Genomic DNA, 23,846 nt, shown 5'->3' on the forward strand with positions numbered 1-23,846 from the left:
GCTTTCCGCACATGCACGGAGATTACCAACGAAGGAACGAAACTCGTACGTGCACTAGACAGCGATCGAGTGTACGAACTTTGCCTGGAATTAACCCAGTTATTAGTTTTTTCTTTTTCTGGAGGATATTAGTTATACTAGTTTGTTTAATCTACTACTACCTGCACTACGTGCACCACACGTACATACTGCACTGCACTCGTGACTACATCTCGCGCCTATCTTTTCTTTTCCTTTTCAACTTGCCTACCTAATCATGACTACATCTCCAAGAATGCTGCTCCAATAGATAAATGCACTGACTTCAGCCGCGATTTGGCCGTCGAAATGATAACTACTTTAATCACTTCCACTCCCGGTCCTCCGTTTTAAATTACAATTGACTCAAACTTTTTCTTTTCTAATACTACACTGAGTTGTTAACAAAACCAAATCAATTAGTAACTCGGAACACATACACTGGGGACAAAATAGCCAACGGGCCAAACCGGGCATCTCCAACGAGACGAAAAACCAAATGGATCATGGGATCCGTTTCGGACCGTGTAGCTAAAAAATGCATCTGCACCCAAACACAGCAGCCCGCCGAGACGCATACGCGGTCTAAATACGCTACGCGAATGCGTCTACGCGGATCCTGATGCTTCACCCTCAGCAAGGCAAAGTTGACGGGCGTCGCGTCGCAGCTTTTTTGTACTGCGTTAATGATGCGCCTCGCCTTACGAGCGCATGCGTTGGTGGGCGGCGTCGCATCGTCTACAATGGCCTGGCATTGAAGTCACTGGGGCCATCCCAGTCTTTTAAAGGGCCGTTGGCATATCCCTCCACCTTGCTACACACACACACACACACAACCGACACCATGGGGAAGGGCTGGCCATACCGCAACGGGAAGAACGACCACGAGGCCGGTGGCTCGGGTTCCGGCAAGAAGGCGGGAAGAAGCGGTACGTCACCGTCGACGTCGCGCGTCAGCTCTAGGAGGAGAACCGGCCGGTGCCATGGTCGGATGCGGGCCTGGCGGGAGGGGGCTGGTACCTGAACTTCGACCGCGTACTGGTCCCTACCATCCCCTGTGAGGGATGAGACCGTCGCCGAGAGGTCCTGCCCCACCGAGCCATCTTGCCGCCGGATCTGCGCGACGTTCCAACGTTCGCGGTGACCTCGTACAATTGGATCTCGTTCGGGGGCGGGGAGTTTGATGCGCAACGCCGAGTGGGATACCTTGGCGATGTTGACTTGTTCACCCGTGAGCTCGATGCCGAGGACGAGTACGATGGAGATGGCGAGGGCGAGTATGGGGACGGCGATGTTCAGGTCCTCGGGACAAACAACAAAAGCGACGATTGCCCGGGCTGGGATCCGAAGACCTAGCCGCCGGGCATCAGTGAGGAGGAGGCCATCGCCATCGCCATGGCCAACAGCGACCTCGACCAGCTCGCTATGTGGGACGGACTCGGCGTCCAGCTTCGTGAATCATGGTTGTCGCAGGGGACATCGGCGACTCCTCCAGCCACACCGACACGCACGCACGCGTGCGCGTCGTCTCCTGCTCCATCCCCGACCTGGGATCCGTGGCCTCTGTCACCGCATGATCCTGTTCCTCCTCCATCGCCGGCCCCCCTTCCACCTCCACCGTTGGTCTACCAACTGCGATGGTGGACGGCGGAGATCATTGACCTCATCAACGACGACGAGCAATAGTTGATGGCAAGGTTTTAGTAGGCCATGACGACCCTTTTAAACTTTATTTTCTCTATCATTTTGTAAAGTAATAAAATTATGAGTTTTATTGAATGAAAAAAACTGCTCTTTTCATGCATCAGACCGCTAGGAACACCCCTGGCGCAAACGGATACGAGGTCAAATTCAGCCATTTGAGCCGATGCAAACGGACGCGCGCGGCTAATTTGGATATCCGAAATGGCGTCGCCCCGTTGGATGTGCCCTTAGGGGTTCTGCCGTTGGGACAAAATCAAGGTGTTTGTTTTGTGTCCAACCATCAAACGGATCAAAGCTCCTCGGCCGTACGTCCATGGTATGGCCACACTACGAGCTTGTTGTTCTCACCACCATCAAAAGGTCCACGGCTCACATGTTCCGACACATAGTCATCGTTGGGTGGTATCGTCACCAACTTCTCCTGGCCGGTCCAAAGACTGCGTCAAGTGTTATTATGTCCTACATGGAATGATAGTTATTACTCGTCATTTCATGTGTCGCCCTGACGTGGCGCACTTTCAGGGCCCTTGATTCATGCTAGGGTGCAGTCATTGCCGATTGTTTCATGTGTCCATCCGCCATCGCGCGTCCTAGTTTAGTGCTACGATGTAGTCGTTTTCTATGATTTATGTCTTGTCGTGATCAATAGTTTTCTGAATTGATTATGTCCAATAATCTATTTCAGTGTTCATAGTTGATGGTCATTTTTTCTAAGAAAAAAGAGGAAAAGGGCGACACAAACTGCTGATCCGTCTCACCGAATGGAGCCCCCAGCACTTCGCGACTTGTATGACTAGTGACTAGTGAGACGCAACCATCGGCGTGTGCTGTTTGCTCTTTTCAGCCCGCGGATCAGCAGTCGATGGACTAGGCGACACTATTATGAGAAAATTGCTTCTGTACATTGAAAAACCTACACAATGGCTTATTTTCCATCCAACAAAGCTGCAGTTCTTATATACCGAACACAAGCAAGTTCTAGTTATTTCCCATCGATGTTAGTCACTCGTTAGTGTCTCTCTCAATCCATCCAAAAATTCCTATCTTACCCTCAGCGTAGAAAAATTCCTATCTTATCTGGTAAGGCTTAAGGAATCAGGATTCAGGTGTGGAGCTTGCAATGGCAAAGCTACAACATAGGCTAGACGTCTCACAAGTGCTTGATAATACCCGAATGAGCAATTTTCCTTTAAGGAAAGACAGTGACAAAGTCTAACGATTTACATGATAACCACCATGATCTATCTCATTTGTTGTTGTTTAACGATGGAATGAATAAATATTAAGGAAAATACTTCATTAATGTTCGGGGATGCATGTATGTATAAGGGTCGGTACGCTTCACCCATTAGAGAAATGGAAAATTCCCTGTAAAAAAAGAACAGAAAATTCCAAAAAAAAAACATCTAGACATGTTTTACAATTGTTGCTTATTTGCCATTGAGGGCAAAGCAGTCATTTTGTCCTCTTAATAGACTAAGATAACGTTTGACTAACAGCCAGTGGTATATAAGCAATTAAATTTGTTTGTGCTTGGTATATAAGCACTGTAACTTGTTCAATGGCAAATGAGCCATTGCAGAGTTTGTCAATGGTATAGAAGCCATTTCCTTCACTATTATTGCCTTGCCTTTGCCGGTTTCTTTCTTTCGACGTTTCGTTGCAAGAGAAAAGATCGAAAAAGAGCAAAACTACCACTGGTGGAAAAAGGGGCTTTGGTCGCGGTTGGCAACTGCCATTAGTCGCGGTGGCGCAACCGCGACCAAAGTAGCGCGACTAAAGGCCCCCCCTTTAGTCGCGGTTCCTTACGAACCGCGACTAAAGGCCCGTCCACGTGGGCCGCGAGGCGGCGCCGAGGCGGAGGACCTTTAGTCGCGGTTCTTCGGCCAACCGCGACTAAAGGCCTCCGCGAGGTTTAGGGTTTAGCCCCCCTCCCCCTAAATCTGGTTTCTTTTTAATTTGTATTATTTTATTTCTTTTGGGTTTTAATTTTGAAGGAGTTTCACATATTCTACGGTACTGTATACATACATGCATATGAATGTACAATTTCAAACAAATTTGAAATTAGAACCAAAAAGAATTCAAGAGGAATATACAATATATATTCAATATCGGATGACCATATACAATATATATTCAATATCGGATGACCATATACAATTTTGAACAAGTTAGTTACAAATTCTGGTGCATATAAAGTTCTACGTCATCGTAATAGTGTTCTCCTCTAGGATCGATGACTTCCCTCGCGAACCATCCAGCTAGTTCCTCTTGAAGTGGTCGGAAGCGAGCTTCTGGACTAAGCGTCTTCCGGAGGTTATTCCTCAGGATGTTGTTCTCACACTTCTGGTCCCGCTCATTGCAGTATCTCCGGATCCTCTCACAAACATAGTATCCACATAGATTGGTCCCCGGTGGCTGAGTATCCCCGGTCGTCCGCACTGCCATTTTAAAATTTAGCTCTTTTTTGAATTCACCGACCTTGGTATCTACGAACCGTCTCCAAACCCTACGAGGCAAAGAAAATTAAATAAACAAGAGAGTTATTAATTAGTTACTTGATATTAGGAAATGATGAACGAAATAGGCCGATCGATATAGAGCGCAAATGAATGAAAATAATTACTTTTGCATCATTTTTCTCATGTCGCCCCAAAGCGCCGGATCCATATTCGGAGAGTCGTGGACGAGAACCGAGGAGGTCTGAACTTTAATTACCATAAGAATCCGGTGGAACCTGCGGACACGATACATGCACGATCATGCATAACTCATCGATTAGCCACATACCATGCATGGAGTAAACAAAAGAGAATGTGCTCAAGACAGAAACACTCACCCAAAATGGTAAGGAAATAGAATATCACTTTTCTCGTTGCTGTTTTCTAATAAACCGCCACAGGTCTTCCTCCACATCGGCGGGGTGGTGTTCTAACACATATGAATTAACGATGTGTGGGTCAATGAACCCAACATCATGGATGTTCCTTATTCGCATTTCCCGCTTCTTCATTCTGCATAATAGCGTACACCACAAGATAGTTAGGACAATATATATATATATAGTGCAGGCAATGAACGAGATGGGGTAGAAATTAATAAATCACTTACGAACGTAGCAACCGATGATAGATTTGTCGAGGTCGCGCAGATTGAACAGTCCGGAACAATTCACTCGGAGGAATTTGTACCCGGTAACGTTTGAAGTGATGCTCATATTTAACTTCCGCATAGATATAGTCTTTGGCGTCTTTATGTTTTATGTAACCCTTGTACCAATTTAGCAGACCTTTCATTTGTCGAGGTAGATCCTCTTCTGCGCGAGGCTCGATGAGAGGGCCATTCTTCACATATGTAAATACTACGTCCTTCATTGGCGCCTCATCAAGGCCTAACGAGTGCACGAAGAGTGATACCTAAGTCGGCCGCTTGTTCTCTCGGCACTTTCTACGGTCAATCCATGTGCTGCCGCAGCTGCTATGATATCGGGGGCATCCGGACCGGCGGCTTGCACTATGAGCGGGGCGATCGATTGTTTACTTTGTTCCCCGAGCTGGGCAACTTCTTTCCCCCTTTCTAATTTTGTCTCGGCCTCGTCCTCCAAGGCTTTCTTCTCCGCGAGACTCTTGGTTCCTCTTGAACGCGAGTGCTTGCCTACGAAGTTCACGTAAATAGTCGTCGAGCAGATTCTTCGCGGCTTGGGACGGTGTGTTCAAAAATGACTTAGCCCACTCGCTTTTCCTTGTCGGAATATACCGGCTTGGGCTCGCCCTCTATTTTCTTCTTGACGCTCGCCTTCCATTTCTCTAAATCAGCAGCCGCGCCCGCCTCGACTTCCTCGGCACTACTTTCCCAAGGCCTCGTGGGGAGAGGCTTCGGTGATACCTCCGGTACCTTTGTTTTCTTAGGTACGTAAGGGTCCGGGTTAATAACCCGGGACTGCTTCGCTTCTTCGCCGGAGGTGGATTGGGGGCGGTACCGGTGTCCGATCACCCGCCGGACGAGGACCGGGGGCGGCGTCGGCTGACGTGAATGAGGTGTATTAGGTGAAGCACCACCGCCACCGTCACCGCCACCGCCACCGTCACCGCCACCGCCACCGCCACCGTCACCGCCACCGCCACCACCACCACCGTACGGGGCTGGACTTGTTGGCGCCTCGCCTGGAAACTTGATAAATTTCTTCTGCCATAGAATGAACTGGCGCTTGACATCTCCAAGTCTTTTCACCCCTTCAGGTGTAGCAATGTCAATGTCCAGGTCCTCAAACCCTTGGACTATCTCCTCCACCGTGACACGAGCATAGCCATCTTGAATGGGGTTGTTGTGGTGGAGTGCTCCGGTGGTAAAGCACTCGCCGATGGCTACCTTCATGGACATGTTCCCGATAGGATAATACGGATGACATGCTTTCATCTCCTTTATATCGTCCACGGGGTAGCGAGGAGGCTCCGGTGCAGTAATTTCGACCACCGGAGGCTCCGGTGCAGTAATTTCTATCGTCGGTGCACCGGCCGGTGAGGCCTCCGTGGAAGCCACGCTGCTTCTTCTCCGCTGCCGGCTTCCGAGATCCATTGGATGATCTTCATGCTGCGCCCGAGCTGCCTCTCTTTCGGCTACTAGTACACTCACGGTTTTCTTCATCACATCCATTTCCGTTACCAACTGCGCCACAACATCTTTTTCCCGATCCATCTTTCTCTTACGGCTTCGTAACCGTACGGGTCATCGTTACGGGGAACCCTATTTTCCACGGAATGGGCCCCATGCCTCGTACACGTCCTCCGTGTTCGGGATTCCCGAGGGCTTTTGTCGGGCGTCGTTCTCTCCGTTGAACTTGATCCTCCCCTCTTGAGCATCCCTCATTGCCTCAATAAGGTTTTGGGTAGGTGTAATTATTTTGCCCTGGTAAACACACTCCCCGTCTCCGGGTTCAGCGATCCCCCATGCCCGTACCACCGGCTTTTGGCCCTTGGGTCCCATCCCTCCGTACTCGGACGGATTCCTCGCGCCCTCGGCTCGTTCTCCATCTTCTCCCACCTAGGCTGCCAAAAGCGATACCCTCCTCGGCCCCATTTTATGATTGTACTCCTTCTTGGCCGCATTTTCCTTATTTTTTTCGATAGTTCAAGGAACTGCTCCGATTTCTTTTGCTTCACAAATTCTGGCCAATCATGTTGCGGTTTCTCATATTGTCCTTTGAAATCCGGAGTCTTGCCCTGGTTGACAAAGTCATGGGCTAGATTTTGCTTGTATTTCAGGAATGCGTTGGCCATCCTAGAAAGAGCGAACTGTTTGACTAGCTTGCGCCTCTTCTTGTTTTCCGCAATCTTGTTACCCTCCTCATCGTATTTGCGGTATTCCGGAGGTAGAACGAAATGTTCCATAAGCTTGTTGAAGCAATCTTTTTTCTCTCTTATCGACAAAAGTGAAACCAACACGTGCCTTCTTTGGCTCATTCCACTCTGGCGGGTGATCGAGACGTTGTCTCTAACAACGGCTCCGCATTGGCCGACAAACTTGGTGGCGTTCTTGCTGGGCTCCAGCGGCCTGCCGGTTGCTTCGTCGACAACATCGATGGTGCATGTTTCTCCCGCTTTCATCGTCTTGGTTGCGCCACGCTTTGACGACGTACTCGATTTTTTCGACGATCCGGCCGAGGGCTAAAATAAGAAAGAGAGTCGCGCGCGTTAGTACACACACATTTATTCAAATCGGTTAGTTCTATCACCGGACGCTCAATATGTATATATATATACCTCGGCGCCGGAGGTGGTTGCTACTTCCAATTGAAGATCGTCGTTTATCGACGTTTCTTCGGCATCATCTTGCCGACGGCGCCCTTCATCTTCACCCTCAAGGTTCGGATAAGAAGAGATATCATCTTCTTCTTCTCCGGTCGGCACAAATGGAATATCGCCATTTATGATGCCGAACATATGGTCTTCGACGTCCGGATCATAGTTGTCCGGAATCGGGTCAGCTCTATCGTTCGCCATATGTCGGTCCCGAAAACATGTAGTCAAAACAAATTAATTGTGTATATGCCAGCATTATCACATCTCTTCTACATATAAAGAGAGAGGGCGACGAGGGAGGCGAGAGGGGGACGCAGTGATCGCGTGACCGAGAGAACGGTGGTGGTGGCGAAAGGGGGACGCAGTGACCGCGTGACCGAGAGACCGGTGGCGGTGGCGAAAGGGGGACGCAGTGACCGCGTGACCGAGAGACCGGTGTGGCGGTGACCGAGAGGGCTGTGGCGGTGCCGAGGACACATAACCCTCGCCGCCCCTCTCGATCCCAAATAAAATTTTGTTAAGTTAAAATTTTACTTAACAAAATTTAGACTAAATGATCAAAATTTTAACTTAACAAAATTTAGACTTAATGATCAAAATTTTAACTTAAGAAATTTTTTACTATTATTTGATCATTTAAAATTTGATCATTAAGTTTTCTTAAGTTACAGAATTTTGATCATTAAGTTATCTTAAGTTAAAATTTTGATCATTAGAATTTGTTAAATTTTGTTACATATTACATATTTGTTAAATTTTGTTAAGTCAAACTTTTGTTAGTGTACAAATTTTTAGTTAAGTTAAAAAAACAAATTTTAGTAAAAATTTTAGTGATCAAAATTCTGTAACTTAAGAAAACTTAATTAGTCAAATTTTAATTAGTTTACAATTTTAATTAACAACACGTTAATTCGTTTAAGTCAAATTTTAGTTTTTTTACACAATCTTTTTTAGGTCAAATTTTAGTTTTTTTACACAATCTTTTTTAAGTCAAATTGTAGTTCTTTTTAAGTCAAATTTTAGTTTTTTAATTTTACACAAACTTTTAACTCAAATTTTAGTTATTTTTTGTTTTAAAATTAACAAGAACAAAAACTAAAAAAAAAAGAAAAAAAATGCCGGGGCGCTCTTCCTCTCCCTCTCTCTGTCTCTCACCGCGCGCGCGGGGGCGGCCGCCGGCCTCGATCTCTCCTCTCTCTCTCTCAGGCGAGCAGAGCGGCGCCGGCGAGCAGCGGCGCGCGCGGCCACGGCGCCGCGCTCTCCCTCTCCTCTCTCTCACTGCGAGCGGCGGCGGCGCCGGCGACGACGAGAGGGGCGCGCGTAGGAGATCGACGGGCGCGCGCGCGCGACAGGTGTGGGCGGGGCGGCGACGTACGAGACGGCGGCGGCGACGGCGAGTGCGGCGACGGAGACGGCGAGGCGCGGCAGCCTGTCGACGGCGACGGCGAGTGAGCGAGAGCGCGGCAGCCTGACGGAGCGAGCGAGAGGAAGAAGATCGAGAACAAATGCGCCCGCGGGGCGGCGCGGGAATATATAGGGATGGGGCTTTAGTCGCGGTTGGGGTGGCCAACCGCGACTAAAGGGTTACCTTTAGTCGCGGTTGGCGACCCCAACCGCGACTAAAGGGATTTTCGCCCGGTTTTTAATTTCCCGCGCGCAAGGACCTTTAGTCGCGGTTGGCCAGGCCAACCGCGACTAAAGCTCTTTTTTGAAAATACTTTTCTTTTTTGAAAATCATATAATACATATAATATATCAAAAAATTCAGAAAAATAAAACTAATTCAATTCAAAATTTTAAAAATACAAATAATATATCAAAAAAATCAGAAAAAAACTAATGCAATTCAAAATCTTAAAAATACAAATAATATATCAAAAAATTTCAGAAAAATAAAACTAATTCAAATAAAACTAATTCAATTCAAAATCTTAAAAATACAAATAATATATCAATAAATTCAGAAAAATAAAACTAATTCAATTCAAAATCTTAAAAATACAAATAATATATCAAAAAATTCATAAAAATATAACTAATTCAAATCAAAATCTTAAAAATACATATAATATATCAAAAAATTCAGAAAAATAAAACTAATTCAATTCAAAATCTTAAAAATACATATAATATATCAAAAAAATCAGAAAAATAAAACTAATTCAATTCAAAATCTTAAAAATACAAATTATCAAAAATTCATAAAAATAAAATTAATTCAATTCAAAAGTTCGTTGGCCCCCTCTTCCCGCCTCTTTCCTCCGACCCCCCCTCTTCCCTCCTCGTCTTCTCGCCATTTCTTCCCTGTCTTCCCGCCTCTTTCTTCCCGCCAATTGTTTCCCGCCAATTTCTTCCGGCCTCTTTCTTCCCGCCAATTTTTTCCCGCCAATTTCTTCCCGCCACTTTCTCCCCGCCTCTTTCTTCCCGCCTCATGTCTTCCCGCTCCCATTTTTCCCGCCATTTGTCACTACATATAGGTAGCCCGGCTTGGCCAGCATCACATCTCTACAATCTCTCATCACTCTCTCATGGCTTCCACCGCACCCACTCTAACCTACCAGCAGGTGGAGGAGCTTTGCGCCTCGAACTACCCTTGCCCTCCGGGCTACCGCGTCCCTCGCCGGCCGGAGCCTAAGCGCCGGCGGCGTGCCGGTCCCTCCCGTCCCTCGGGGTACTGCGCGCCGGGCGGCCATCACGAACCACTACTACCTCGACCTCACGCCGGAGCAGCGGATGAATCCCCGCCGGCATCCCGATAACCAGCATACTTGGGACGCCTTCTTCATCAATCGGCGTGAGAGGGCGCTCGCCGAGTTTGAGGAGGACGGTCTCGCCTCCCGGAAACTTCCACGAGGCCGGCCGTCGGCTATGGTGGTACGGCCGGACTCGCGAGCGTCATGGACTACATCACGGCCGGCGATATCCCCCGCCTGCGCTACCCTCGGTTCGAGCCACGAGCGCCGCCCGACGACAGCGACGACGAGCAGCGACGACGATGCCGGTAACTTAGAAGGCGACGACTACCGGTACAACGGCGGCGGCTATGAAGACTACGAGTATGCATATTATACGCCTAGGCAGGAGTATGACTAAATCACTCCAAATTTCATGTATGCAGGAGTATGACTTAGTCACTCCAAATTTCCTATATGCAGGAGTATGACTTAGTCACTCCAAATTTTATGTATGCAGGAGTATGACTTAGTCACTCCAAATTTCATGTATCATCAGTGCTATCTCGAGTCAATTGAATCATTCGAAAATGGACACCAAACACATGATTCATTCAACAAAGTTTGGTACAATAAATTATTACACATCATTTCTTCCCTTGTGTCCCTGCTTGCTTACGATTGTGCCGTATCCATGGAGCATCCTCATCATTTAACTTAATGCTTGGGTCGGTGTTCACTTTGAAGGGCGGAATTTCAGCAAACATATTATAATCTTCGACATGTCCGTCTTGTCCTCCACTCCCACGATGTTTCTTTTCCCTGAAAGAACAATGTGGCGCTTTGGATCATCGCATGATGTACTGATCGTTTTCTTATCTTTCCGTTTCCTCGGTTTGCTACTCATGTCCTTCACATAGAAAACCTGAGCGACATCTTTCGCTAGGACGAATGGTTCGTCAAGATAACCAAGATTGTTGAAATCCACCATTGTCATTCCGTATTGCTGGTCCACCTTTACCCTACCTCCTGTTAGCTTGAACCATTTGCACCGGAACAAAGGGACCCTAAAGGAGGGTCCATAGTCAAGTTCCCATATCTCCTCTATGTAACCATAATATGTGACCTTTTGCCCATTCTCGGTTGCTGCATCAAAGCGGACACCACTGTTTTGGTTGGTGCTCTTTTTATCTTGGGCGATCGTGTAAAATGTATTCCCATTTATCTCGTACCCTTGGAAAGTCGTTATAGTCGAAGATGGTGTCTTGGCCAACATGTACAGACTGATCTACAACCTTATTGTCACTCATTAAATGTTTTCTCAACCAACCGCCGAAAGTCTCCATGTGGGCCTTCCTAATCCAGGATTCAGGCTTCCCGGGGTTGTCCGAGCGTAAAATATTCTTGTGTTTCTCAAAGTACGGAGCCACCAAGCTGGAATTGGTCGAACCGTGTGGTGTGCTTCAGTCGGAGAATGGCCGTCCATACATATCATTGATTTCCTTCCGATCGTGCCTTTTCCACTTAGTCTCCCCTCGTGCCGCGATTGAGGAAGACCAATCGGCTTAAGGTCAGGAACAAAGTCAACACAAAACTCAATTACCTCCTCATTTCCATAGCCCTTGGCGATGCTTCCTTCGGCCTAGCACGGTTACGAACATATTTCTTTAATACTCCCATGAACCTCTCGAAGGGGAACATATTGTGTAGAAATACAGGACCGAGAATGGAAATCTCATCGACTAGGTGAAGCAGGAGGTGCGTCATAATATTGAAGAAGGATGGCGGGAACACCAACTCGAAACTAACAAGACATTGGATCACATCGTTCACGTAACCGTGGTAGAACTTCGGATTGATTACCTTCCGAGAGATTGCATTGAGGAATGCACATAGCTTCACAATGGCTACTCGAACATTTTCCGGCAGAGCCCCTCAAAGCAATCGGAAGCAATTGCGTCATAATCACGTGGCGGTCGTGAGACTTCAGGTTTTGGAACTTTTTCTCCGCCATGTTTATTATTCCCTTTATATTGGACGAGAATCCTGACGGGACCTTCATACTGCTCGGGCATTCAAAAAAGATGACCTTCTCTTCTTTGGTCGGAGCGTAGCCGGCACGACCTTGAAACCGTTCCGGATGCCGGTCATCGGGGTCTTTCAAACTTTGCTGGTCCTGCCGTGCTTCCTTTGTATCATTTGACTTCCCATACACGCCCAAGAAGCTTAGGATGTTCACGCAAATATTCTTCGTAACGTGCATCACGTCGATTGCGGATCGGACTTCTAGGACTTTCCAATATTCTAGCTCCCGAATATAGATTTCTTCTTCCACATGGCTACGTGCCCGTCGGCTCCCTTCGGAACCGATTGTCCGCCGGGACCCTTTCCAAAGATGACTTTCAAACCCTTGACCATATCAAATACCTCAGCACCGGTGTGTTCCGCAGAGCTTCGGCCGGTGATCAGCCTTGCCGTTGTAATGCTTGCCTTTCTTTCTTACTTGGATGACCTTTCGGAAGAAATCGACGATGCCCAAGGTACACGTTCTTCTTACAATTTGGCAAATGTACACTTTCGGTCTCATGTAAGCAGTGCGTGCATGCATTGTATCCCTTATTTGACAGGTCCCGAAAGGTTACTAAGAGCAGGCCAATCGTTGATGGTTACGAAAAGCAACGCTCGTAGGTCAAATTCCTCTTCTTTGTGCTCATCCCACACACGGACACCAGGTCTGCCCCACAGCTGTAAAAGTTCATCAACTAATGGCCTTAGGTACACATCGATGTCGTTGCCGGGTTGCTTTGGACCTTGGATGAGCACTGACATCATAATGAACTTCCGCTTCATGCACAACCAAGGAGGAAGGTTGTAGATGCATAGAGTCACGGGCCAGGTACTATGGCTGGAGCTCTGCTCGCCAAAAGGATTCATGCCATCCGTACTTAGACCAAATCTTATGTTCCTTGCGTCGGCTGCAAAATCTTTGAACTCTCTCGTCGATCTTTCTCCATTGCGTTCCATCCGCGGGGTGTCTCAACTCCCCGTCCGACTTACGGTCCTCTTTGTGCCATCGCAACAACTTGGCATGCTCTTTGTTCCCGAACAGACGTTTCAACCGTGGTATTATAGGAGCATACCACATCACCTTGGCGGGAACCCTCTTCCCGGGTTTCGGCCCTCAACATCGTCACCGGGGTCATCGCCTCGATCTTATAACGCAATGCGGTGCATACCGGGCATTCATTCAAATTCTCGTATTCACCGCGGTAGAGGATGCAATCGTTGATGCATGCATGTATCTTCAGAACCTCTAAACCTAGAGGGCAGACAACCTTCTTTGCTTCGTACGTAGTGGCGGGCAACTCGTTATTCTTTGGAAACATATTCTTCAACATTTTCAGCAAGTTTTCAAATGCCGAGTCAGCTACACCTGCCTGTGCCTTCCATCTCAGCAAATCCGAGTGTGCAGCCCAGCTTTTTCAGACCATCATCGCATCCGGGGTACATCGCCTTCCCGTGATCCTCTAACATGCGATCCAAATTCTCCCTCTCTTTTTCAGTTTCGCAGCGTCTCCGTGCATCAGCAATGGTCCGACCAAGATCATCAACGGGATCATCACGTGCCTCTTCTTCACCTTCCCCTTCACCTTCAGCATCCTCCATGAAAGTATCACCGAAATGAGCAAGATAGCTTTCATCATTGAAATCATCCCCTTCTTCATCTTCTTCCATTATAACCCCTCTTTCTCCATGCTTGGTCCAACAATTATAGCTTGGCATGAAACCGTGCCGAAGCAGGTGCATGTGAACATCTCTTGAGGAAGAGTAACCATTCTGATTCTTACATTTAACACATGGACAGATAACAAAACCCCCCGCTTGTTCGCATTGGCCACTACGAGGAAATCTTTCAAACCCGCACTGAACTCGCCGGAGAGTCGGTTACCGTACATCCATTGTCGATTCATCTGCATTATTATAATATAAAATATATAATTAACCATCATGCATTTGTTAAACTAACTAGCTACAAACAATATAAATTAAACAATGAACTACACACACATGCACATTTTATCAACGACACATCAAAGGTTCAAGTTGCTAACCGCGATCGAGGAGGAAAAAATAAATGAGAAAGCTCAAGTGTGGCTCCAACACTTCATATCATGTTTGTTTCATGCTCTTGGGGCATTTCATCAAACACCTTATGTGCATAAGAGGAACCAAAAGCAAACCTAACACCCACTTGTGAAGCTTGTGAAGAGAATGGCACCAAATGGCTAAGTGTTGGCTGCTGGGTGGGTATATATAGGGGAGGGCTTTAGTCCCGGTTGGCCTGGCCAACCGCGACTAAAGGCCTTCGAGCACCTTTAGTCGCGGTTGGCCCGGCCAACCGGGACTAAAGCCCCCCACGTGCACCGGCTGGCCACCGAGCGCCCTGGGCCCAGGCCTTTGGTCGCGGTTCGCCACACGAACCGCGACTAAAGACCCCATTAGTCGCGGTTCCTTTACCTTCGCGACTTATGGGGCTCACCCGAAGCCTGTTTTTCCACCAGTGTACTACAAACTCGCCGCTGACCGAATAGCACAGGAGCAAAAGACTTTCGGTCATCCACCAAAAATCAGTCAAGATGATTCGGTCGGGAAAAACAAAGTCGCGATGGTGATCGAAATCATACAACTGTACGTCCGCGCGCGGGCGCTCTCCACATTAATTCTTTTTGCGAACAAACCCGATCGAAGTGTAGCACCTTTTTAGCATGCAATTAACCAAGTTCGTTAATCCTACCACATGCACTGCACTCATAAAAAGATTGAGTTGGTTAGCTTTTCCTTCTTTCTTTTCTTTTCCTTTTCAACTTGGGAGACGCATGCACCACTCATTCATTTGCTAGTTCAGTATACAGATGACTAGTGTACACCATCTACCTAATCGTGCGTGCGTTGATTAATTAGTACCTAGCTAGCTAACACTGATTTATTTGGTACACAGTAATAATAATATAATATATCTGGAAATTTATAATTCAAATCAAATTTTAGCAAATTATAAGATTTTTGATCAATACCGGCCAATTTTTTTCATATACCAGTGGCTACTGGAAGGAACGGATAACGACGAGAACCCCGTTGACGAAATAGATCAAAAGAGGCATGCGGTAGATGGAACAATGTCGTTGGGCCCCGAGACTTGTCTCTCGACGTCTTGTGTGCATCGTTGAGATGTACATGTAAGATATGTGTGTGTGTGTGTGTGTGTGTGGGTGGGGGGGGGGGGGGTCGTCGGCCATACATTTCATGGTATGGCCAAACTGCTAGGCCGTTGCTCTCACCACCTTCAAAAGGTCCACGACTCACATGTTGTGGCCGAGCCGCCACCGAGGATACCACATGGTCATCGTTCGATGGTGTCGTCACCGACGACACCTAGATGGTCCAAACACCACATGTCAGGTGTTGTTATTCACACGCGTTATTATTTCCAGCATGGAATGATAGTTATTACTCGTCATTCTATCTGGCGTCTCGATGTCACACACTTTCGGGTCCTTGATTCATGCTAGGACGCAGTCATTGCCAACCATTTCATGTGTCCTTCTTCCATCGCCCATCCTAATGTATGTTACGAGGTAGTTATTATCTATGATTCTATGTCTTCTCCCGGTCAATGCTTTTTTGGCCCAATCATGTCACATAAATTGTTTTGGTGTTCACACTCGGTGATCGTTTGAGTTTAAAACATGCCAAAAAAGAGGAAAAGGGCAACTCTGACAGGTATATGTGGGACCAGATAACTGAGGAAGATGTAGGTAGAGCCGAACCATCAAGAGAGGTGTAAGGAGGGCCCGGACGGTCGAGGGAGGTGTATGTGGGTCGAAACAACCATGACAGGTGCACATGGCTCCAGACGACCGAGAAAGTGTGTGTGTGTGGGGGGGGGGGGGTCTAGGCAAGCGAGAGAGGTGTAGGTGGGTCCATACGAGCGTGACAAGTGCACATGGCTTCAAACGATGAGGCAGTTTGTGTGTGTTTGTGGGCCTGAGCAAAAGGAGAGAGGTGTATGTGCATCCAGGCGTCTGTGAGAAGTGCACATGACTCTAGACGACCAGGACTGTGTGTGTGGGTCCAGTCGAACCAGAGAGGTATATGTGGGTCCAGATAGTCATGACACGTGCACATGGCTCCAAACGACTCAAACAGTGTGTTCTTGTGGGTCCGAGCAAATGATAGAGGTGTCTGTGGTCTAGACATCCGTGACAGGTGCCGATGGCTCCAGACAACCGAGACAATGTGTGTGACTGTGTGCGTGGGTCCGGGCGAACGAGGGAGGTGTATGTGGGTCTAGACGACCATGACAGGTGCACATGGATCCAAACGACTGAGACAATGTGTGTGTGTGTGGGTCTGGGCGAACGAGAGAGGTGTATGTTAGTCCATACGGCGTATCCGAGAGAGGTGTATACATATACAAGAGAGGTGTATGGAGGACTTACAACTTCATGAGGTTAATTTAAGTTTGGATGAAAAAGTACCGGTGTATATGATTAACCGATGGAAGTTGACACGACCTAGAGAGGAGTATGAGGAACTACATTACCAAGAGAATTGCATGTGGGGCTGGTTGACAGTTGGAAACGAAACATGTGAGTCGGTGCCATGCTCTTCACCACCATCGACAATCCTCGATGTCGGAGCCATCGCAGCCACGCCTGCCACCACCATCAGCGTCTTTATTTTATGCTAGGGACGGAGGTAGTACTTTGCTGGATGGAAAACAGACTAGGTAGGCATGCCCAATATTAGTGTGACAGTTAAGTGGAATTATGCAAATAAATCAATGAACCGACATACCGGTGAGAGTGGCCATCTGACTATACTAGTCATCTCTTCAGGTGGGAGGGAGAAAGGCTTTCAACGTTGCTGTTTTTTTGCGTTCATATGAATCTCCAGAAATGATCAACACGACCTATTCCGTGTCAATATAAACCTCGCCCCATCCATATTTTATTCTCACAATAATACATGGGTTCCTCTTATTTCATGTGCTTGATTGGTATTCACATTAATACTCTTGCGTGTATTTTCTTATGCTCATATTATTTCTATATATATGTCGACATTTCATGATCGGACAATGGATCTTTTCCCTTAATATAATACCAATATAAATTGTGCCGCATGTGATTGCGAGGATTTAGTTTAATATTGGACCACCTCCCTTGGTTGCAGCGACATGTGCACCTAAGACATGTGCCTAAGAATTGCCTTTTTGATTAAGAGGAATTTTGCTACAAGGGTTTTATTATATCCCAGATTACAAGGACAACTTTTTATTATTATTATGAGAACACCATTTTGACAAGAATCGCCTTATTTTATTATTTAGATCCCACATCGTTTTCAATAGTGCAGATCTCCTCACCCTACATGGATGGTGATTTGCCACATCGCATGTCTTTCTTCTCTTCCAACACCATGGACGGATCAATAGGCAGACACTTTTTCCGTTTGGAGTTTTCCCGCCCATTTTCGGAGGTGGTCTTACAGCGCTTTCGGGGTCTGTAACACACCAATTTAGTATTCGAGGTTATATGCTGGCCAACGAGTGCTCATTGTGATATGTAGCTCTATTTAACTTGCCTGGACGTAAAGTCCCGCGCCAGCTTCGGAAGTTGGGAACTTCATTACTTCGCCACCATGTCCATCGCTGTCAAGCTACCCTCCCCTCCACTCAGGTTCCTCACCACGGACAAGGACCATTAGCCATGCATGGAGCCCCGACCTCGCCATCCTCCTCCTCTTCCTCGAACATGGCTTCTCAGAGCCAGGTGCGAACGACAACTTGGTAGACAAATACGAAAGCATATATGTAGTGCCCGCCGACTGGGAGGTGGACGGCCTCGGCGAGACACTCGTCGTGATGGCTCACGTATGTATACATCGTGGAGTAGGATCCAATGCTCAAGGGGTAAGGGTGTTTTAGCTAGCATCATGGCCGGCGCGGCGAGGAGCGCACCTGTCGAGCCTATCGTACCCGGTGAGCGAGCATCGTCATGGGCAGGCGACGAGCAATCATGGCGCGTGAAACGTAACTTCAGTAGGGCTCACAAATGCGTAGCACTCACACTTTGTGAGGCTTCCCGTGCTTCCGGGAACGAATCTGTCATGGCCGAACAACGGCCGGTGCTCCTAGCACTGCTGGCTGCACTTCCTGCTATCGGGAACTCCTCTAGAGTGGTTCAACAATGTCTGGTCAGCCCAAGCTGCCCGCATGCGTACTGCGTACGCTTCCGTGACCCTCTGCTACTCCCAGCTGCAGTGTTTATGCAGTCTAGCGCCATGAAGATCGTTCTTTTGCCCGACATCTTTTTTTTTGCAGGTAAAAGTGGTTTTATATTCAGCAATAGAACTTACAACCAGGTCTTGGTCGAGAAACGGAGACAAAACCTCCGACCCTGAGTCAAACCAGACAACCGTGCGCGATCGTGTTTTCGCCTGATGTCATGCTATAGATGCGTTTACTACATGCACTATTAGCTAGCTAATTGGATTATAACTTGCTAAGAGCATCTCCAGCCGCGTCCCCAAAGCGTCCCTAAAGGTATTTAGGGCGCGCTGGACAAAATTTCGTTCCCAGCCGCGTCCTCCAAAGGCTCTTTCCGTCCGGCGTGGCCCAATACGGTGTTCGGTGCCCCGAGCCCGTCCCCGCTCCACAGGGGATGCTCCAGGCACGCCGGACACAATGAAATGCGAGGCGGAGAGTGGCGGGACCGACGCGTAAGCGACTCACGAACAAAGCATCGCAACTTTGCCTTAATGGCGACAGAGGGGCAGGCGAGACGTCTCATCGGCGCTGCGCAGCCTCCACGCGTCGCTGGCGTGCGCACGCCACCGCGTGTTCTCGCGAATTCTTCCCGCCGCTTCTAGCCTCTTCCCGCTCTATCTTCCCGCCTCTTCTAGCGATGCCGGCATCTATAAAAGGTCTCCCCCGCTCAATGGTAGCCACCACAGCCGCCGGGACCCCTTTCTCTGTCGCAAGCACAGACCTCATCGCAAAAACACCACCTGCACAATGATGAACCACCCCTGCCCCGGCCAGTTCCCTCCACCACCATCTCCACCACCACCTCCACCACCTCCAGCACTGCAGTTCGACATCGACCCGGAAGCTGCGGAGAACGAGGCGTGCGAGGAGGCGGTGCTGGCGGAAACCATAGCGGTGTTCGACACCGCCACGACGGAAGAGGCGCGGTGGCGCCGGACGGAGGAGATGGGTGAGCGGTGGCATGCAGAGCGGCATCGCCTGCACATGGAGCGGCATCTCCAGCACCGTGAACGGCTGGAGGCGATTGAGCAGTGGCGGCGGGAGGCGGTGGAGCGTCAGCAACGGAAGGCTGCGGAGGAGCGTCAGCAGCGGCGTTGGCAGCAACGGAGGCGGCCTGGGGGCGCGGGCGGATGCGTTGGCGGCGGAGGCCGATGCGTTTGCGGCACAAATGGATGCGCAAATGGAGGAGGAGGAGGAGGACGACGACGAGGCGGAGGAGGAGGACGAGGATGAAGCTGAGGAGAAGGAGGACGACAACTTCGAGTGGTCCGACGACGACGGGCGACACACGGACAAGGCGGCGGATTAGTAACGAGCGCTCGTTGAGCCCTTCGAGTCGGAGAAGAAGCTCCATGACGACGCCCGTGCCCGCGAAGACGAGTAGATTCGCCGCGCCGTTGAGCTCTCCCTCCAGGCGGTGCAACAAGGGAGGGCATATTCCGTAGTTAAAGAAATATTTGTTTTTCCTTTCTATTCTCTATCGTCTTCCCACGACATGCTCAGCTCACCGAGCTCGTGTCGCCCGCTGCCAGCTCGGCTCGTATCGCTTGCCTCTGCCCCGACTTCGCTCTACACGGCCAACGCCCACCACGACCTTGTGCGCACCTCGCCGTCCGCGCCTACCCCTGCCCCGACCACAAAGCTTCAACAATCAATATATGGTGATGTTTACAGCTACGGTATACTGCTGCTCGAGATGTTCACCGGAAAAAATCCACGAGTGGATTTGTGGCTGGTTGACCAAGGGAGGTGTATGTGTGGCCGGATGGTAGAGCGAGGGAGATAGGGTTTACATATGCGAGGGAGGCTATTGTGACCTAGAGAGGTGTATACGGGAGCATATGGCCGAGTAAAGTGTGGGGTGCCGCCTTCCCGCGCTGTTATCCTCATCTCCACCGGCGTGTGGAGGATTTTGTGGGTGGTAGCCTTGAATGGCTTTGTATCAACGACTCCATAGGGTTCAAGAACTCGCGCGGTAACACACCTACAATGCCAATGACTTTTTTCATGATGTGGTTCCTCGTTGAATATCAGGTGTTGCACATGCAATATGAAGAGGAGGGGGATCAAGACACGGTGCCACTATCGCTATGCAAAGGTCAACGGGATTGTATACACACTTGAGGGTGATCTCCATGTCATGCTATTTCTCAACTCTTCCTTTCTTGCTCTATGGATTCTACGAATATTTGATACGGAGGGGGTATGTAGTCCGTTGTGTCTAGGTCATCTTAGAAAATGTTATGGTCCTACTTTGAAATGTATGTTTTTCTGTATTTATAATGGATGCTCTAAATGTTGCTTAACCTTGCATGATTAGATCATCCCTAACAAATGATGCAAAATTAGGTATATGAAAAAGCACCTTTAGGGACCTGTTTTCGGTGCCAAATGTAGGGCACACATTTCCATATAATGTAAATTTGGGCTTCAGATATTTTTCAGATGATCGAAAATGGGGCATGGACAAACACATTGAAATGTAGAAACTTCAAAACTTTGTCACATTTCAAAAATAATTTGAGTTTGACACATAGATTGACACTTCGACGCACATTTCCGTTTTGATAGTTCAGTATATGGACACTTTGAAAGTTCGACACATTTCGATAGATAGACACTCTGACACTAGTTCTACTACTCTGACTTGACTTCGACACTACATAGCATAGACATCAGCTACAACGCTACTATGGCACTTCGACCTCGACACTCCCTATACTAGATCACCTAGAAGTCATCGCCATCACCGGGAGAGGCGCCAAGTGATTCCTAGAAGGCACCGTCCTTCTCATTGTACCAAACTAGCTTATTCGCACCCCTCTTAGTGTAGAAGTCTAGCACCGCCCACACGAGCTCCGGGTGAGCAAGGCGAAACCTCTCCACGGACGCCTCGGTTGGACTTTTGTGTACGCACATGCAAGTACATGCGACGATTCCCATGCTCCTCCATGGTGATTTGAGTTAGTAAGAGCATCTCCAGCCGTTTGAGCCCCGAGCGAAAATCCGGATATAAAAAACACCGAATTGGATGTAAAAAGGGCGTGGAGGGCAACATTTTCCCAGTCGCATCCCCGGCATTTGCCCATCAGCGGCGATAGTTTCAAAAAATCATCTTCCCGCTACAAAAGAATAGCCAAAGTCCGGCGATCGGATCAGCCACATTCCGGCGATCGAAACAGAAACTAGACGAGTACATGCTCATCGGCGGTCCCGTCTTGAGCCTCGTCTGGCGCGACATCGGGCGGCGAAGCATCAGCGTCTGCAGTTGTCACAGTGGCGGGACTTGACGTTGAATCGGTGGATGAAGCAGCCGACGGGGGTCGGAGGATTTCTTGGCGATGGGCGTTGTACCAAGCCCTCGTCTCATCGTCCATGTTGGCGTCGTTGCCGACGATCAGAAACGCCAGGTCGGTGTTCCTCTTCTTCGCTGCGGAGGTTTCCTTGAGCAAGGCAATCCGGACGCCCTGGTTGGCGAGCATCTCCTTCCACCCCATGTCGTGCTTGTCGTCCCACACGGCGGTGTGCGCCCTCGCGTCCGCCCAGCACTTGTCGAAGGACGCCTGCAACATGTCGGCTGGATGGCCGGCCTTCTTCTGCTCTTTCAACTTCTTCTCGCCGAGCTCGGGGCGGGCCGCCGATGAGGCAGGGGCTGGAACGTCGGGGTTATACTGCTCGCCGTTGGCGAGATTCTTGGGCACCTCCTTCCACTTATCGCACTCATCGATGCGGGCGAACACGTTGAGGTACTTGAACATCTTGCCGTCGTTGTCGTCCGCGTACATGTCGAGCATCCCGGGGTTGGAGAAGGAGAGCGGCCCACGTCGCAGGGCATGCAAGATGCCCTCGTGCATCGCAGTTTCGTACGCCGGAGGTGACGGCGTAAACCCCGCCATGTCGGCGGCGTAGGTGTCTTGGAACATGGCCGTGGCCGGCGATGCCGGCGAGAAGGCCGAAGGAGAGCCGATTATACCTTGGGTCAGCCATGGCCTGGGGAATTGGCCGACGCGCGGCTAGACGAAGTTAATGGATATCAGCCTCGCCTGTTCGTCCGCCGCCGCCACCCTCTTCGCGTTGCACTTCTTCTCCCTCTCCGCTCTGCCGCGAGTTTCTTTCCGCCGCCGCTCCACATCCGCCGCCCACTCCGCGTTTGTCATGCCCGGCGGCCTCTGTTTTGGCGCCCGCGGCTTCCTCGCCTTCGGCGCGCCATCATCGGCGAGCTTCTTCGGCGGCATGGTGGTGGAAGGGAAGAGGAGGAGCTGCAACTATGGGGGAGAATGGCGGTAGCTCCTCCGAAATTCGGCGGGGAAAATGGTTCTATGCGGCGCATTTTGGAGGGAAAACGAAATTAATGGAGGGAACAACCAGTTCTGTCACCGACAACGTGGGTCCGCTCGACGTTTCGCGTGCTTTTGTTTTGTCTGGAGTCCCCGACCGGGCCTCGGGAAGCCGGGGATGGCCTGGGCTCTCCGGATGGATGAAAGGCTAAATCCGGGAAAAACGAGGAGTCGGGAGCGCGGATGAGCCGAATAACACCGTCCGAATGGAAAAAATGGCCGCCGGAGGCCTCGTTGGGGAGACGGCTGGAAATGCTCTAAAATTAGCCCATGGAGAGGTTTTTCCTCGTCAGACTCACTTGTGCGCGATAGTTAGCTTTTAACCAGTGTTTGGAGACATGCTATTGTTATGAATTCAATGCCTTAAAGTACTCATCAAAGTCTATATATTTATATCTTTAAAAAGCCTATATTTATTTGGAAACTACGTACTCTAAAAAAACATAGTCCTAATTTCCTAGCGAGATACGTGCATCGCGCCACGCCGGCAAAACGTGTCGCATGAACTAGTTCACTCTATGCATATTTTCGTTTTTTATTAAAAAAATGAGCGTACTAGATACACCAGTAGAAGCAATGATGGGCTCTTCAGTGCAATCATTGAAGTACTGGCATGTGAGTGTTTCACCATCCATTTACAAGCTCACCCAACAGTAGCAACAAATAACCGAACCCAATAGAGCAACCGAGCCCATCGGCCCAAACTAAATTTCACAACTGTGGGGAAAAATGAAAGCAGTGGTGTCATGTGGAAGTTTAGTCCCACCTTGCTAGTGGGGAATCATCTTGACCCCCTTATAAGGAGACCTCTCATTTCCCACTTGAGTGATGTGAGAAGAGGGAGCTATGCTAAGTGCACACACACACATACACTTAAATAGCGCGTGCGCTCGCGTGAATATTCGCGACTTAAGACTTTGGACGCTTGGCGATGGCGTGGCTAGCGGAAGTTTTTTTTTTCTTTGAAGCTGGTGCATCGCGG

General features: G+C 48.9%; 1 pseudogene; it reads right to left on the reverse strand.

The window, feature by feature from the left end:
- LOC124689920 overlaps window positions 1–22,450 on the reverse strand; it is a 26,121-nt pseudogene extending 3,671 nt beyond the window's left edge.
- Between the last annotated feature and the right edge of the window lie 1,396 nt (window positions 22,451–23,846).

Source organism: Lolium rigidum, chromosome 2 (assembly GCF_022539505.1).
Source record: "Lolium rigidum isolate FL_2022 chromosome 2, APGP_CSIRO_Lrig_0.1, whole genome shotgun sequence".
Lineage (NCBI taxonomy): Eukaryota > Viridiplantae > Streptophyta > Magnoliopsida > Poales > Poaceae > Lolium > Lolium rigidum.